This window comes from Vigna radiata, chromosome 3 (genome assembly GCF_000741045.1).
Source record: "Vigna radiata var. radiata cultivar VC1973A chromosome 3, Vradiata_ver6, whole genome shotgun sequence".
In the NCBI taxonomy this organism is placed as follows: domain Eukaryota; kingdom Viridiplantae; phylum Streptophyta; class Magnoliopsida; order Fabales; family Fabaceae; genus Vigna; species Vigna radiata.
The window spans coordinates 5042348-5045094 of record NC_028353.1 but is presented as its reverse complement, the minus strand read 5'-3'; positions in this window follow the sequence as shown (position 1 = coordinate 5045094).

The window sequence follows — 2747 nt, the reverse complement described above, 5'->3', positions numbered from 1 at the left end:
TGATTTTTTTTTTCAATTGGGCAATAGGAATGACAGAGAAAATGTTGGAGTGAGAGAGATGAAAGAGAAATGGTTGAGAGGAATGAGGGATGTGAGCAAGGGTTTGGGGTTTTTTTTTTTTTTTTTTAGTTTTGAGAATGAAAATTATTTAAATATCCTTAACCTTAAAACTTAGAATCCATAATAATTGAGGGTATTTTTGTCTACTATAATCCGGTACACATTGTTAAAACGTACCAACTGAAACGCGTGTTAACAAACCCCTATATATATATATATATATATATATATATATATATATATATATATATATATATATATATATATTTTGGGTTTGCTAATTTACGTAAGGAGGTTTTTCAGTTGATACAATTTAGGAAAGTGTATCAGGTTTTAGGTTACAAAGATGTCTCCTGTTAAAAAAGAAAACTAACTTTAAATTCAAGAGTATTTTAATAATTTTAAAATTTAATTTAAAATAAAAAAAACAAAAAGTAGTTATTAAAAATCCTGATTGGTCAGAAGTTATTATTTTTTATTTTATTTTTAATTTTAAAAAACAACTACCTTTTATTTTATTTTTTATTTTAAAAAACAACTACCTTTTAAAAAATATAATAGTTTAGAATTTAGGGTTTATAAAACCCATAGAACCTATCTGGGTTTATAAAACCCATCTGGGTTAAAAAAACAACTACTTTTTATTTTATTTTTTATTTTAAAAAACAATTGCCTTTTAGGATTTATAGAACCGTCTATGTTTATAGAACTTGTCAGGGTTAAAAAAACAACTAACTTTTGTTTTATTTTTTATTTTAAAAAATAACTACCTTTTAAAAAATATATAATAAAAGTTAATAATTTCCTTCGTACGTGGACCAATCAGGATTTTTAATAACTATCTTTTATTTTTTTATTTGAAATTAAATTTTAAAATTATTAAAATACCCTTGGATTTAAAGTTTTTTTTTAATAGGGACATTTTTGTAACCTAAAACTTGATACACTATACTAAAATATACCAACTGAAAAACTCTCTTAGATAAATTAGCAAACCTATATATATATATATTAAAGATCAACATTTTAAAAGTAGGAATATAAACCAAAATTATTAAAAAGTTGAAAGACTACAAATAGCAATATGTTAACCCGTTTTTATATTATTATATTTCTTATGATAATAAATTTCAATTTACAACGGAAAAAGTTATATTTTTTTCTTTTAAGTTTAGTTTAGGTTTCCATATTTGGCCATCTATTTTTTTTTTGTCAAATTTATCTTCTAACCTTTTAATCCAGTTCAATTTTCTGACTTTTGATGTTTATATTTTTCTCTAAAATTTACTTTTGTCTAAAGTTAAGTTAGACAATTCTTACAAGCACTAACAACAGTTTTAATAGGTTGTGAGAAAATACGATGTGAACACATCCTCGTCCTTGTTTTTCTTTTTCTTTTCAAACACCTAACAATCGTAGGAAAGTCAGTAGTATTGACCAAATCTTACATCTGTCATTAATAATCATATTTATCATCACAGCAAAAGGTAAATGAAATAAAGTTAAAGCAAAACTTGGTAATGAAAAATAAATAATAATAATCCTTTAACAATGACTCTATGTCAAGATTCGATAGGATAAACAATGTAAGGGTAGACTATGTCTTCGATAGGATAAACTAGAGCCGTCAAAATGGGGTCATAACCTGCGGGTCAACTCGACCTGTCACGGGTTCGGGCCGGGTTGGACTTGAAAAATACAATCCACTTATATGTGGGTCAGATTTCAACCCGGCTCATTTAGACCCGGCTCATGCGAGTTGAATCTGTGGTGAGTCGGATTGACCCACCAACCCACCTACTTAATTTTATTTTTTTAATTTATTATTTTATTTATGAAACCCTAAAAAATAAAATACTTTTTTTACTCACTGTGTATACCAACAAAATAACCGCTACTCTCACAAATCACTCTCACGGTACTTGCTCTTGCTTTTATTTGACGATGTTGTCACCCTCATTTCACTGAAATTCTTTAAGGAGCAGGTAAAACACCCTTCCTTTTTTCTTCTCTTTTCTCCACATTTTTGTTTTTTCACTTCTCTTTCTTTTCTTTTTTCAAAAACCCTATAATGACAAAAATAGGGGTTTGCGAATTTGTTGTTTGTTCTGGGGGATTTGAAGACATGGAATGATTTTTTTCATGTTCTGACATGCTTGTATCAGATTTTGTTCATTTTATTTAAACAATTTGAGTATATATTATTTGAACAAGCTTTTTTTGATATCTTTGAATTTGAGAAAATATGTTATAGATTAAACTATTAATTTTTTGTTAATGTTATTGAGTACTGGTTCTCTTTATTAGGAAAATCTTTATTAGTGAATTTGGAGACAACAAGAACAAGGGTCAAGGGTTACAACAAGTGATCAACTACATTAAGGTAGGTTTGACATTCAAGATGATTCAAGAGAGTAGATTATTGTGGATTTATCTATTCAAGATTCTAATATCGTAAATGGATAAGGAACAAAAAATGATGAAGATAAGAAACTTATTTGTATGTTTTTTGTGTTTGTTTTTGGATGACATTTGGATTATATTGTACTTTTTATTATTATTTTGAATTGTCTTTAACAATTTTTTTGGGAGTGAAATTTGTTTAAATTTAAATTACAGAAAATTTGTATTTTTTCTTTATTTTAAAAAAAATATAATTAAATGACTAGTGAGTCAACCCGTGGTGG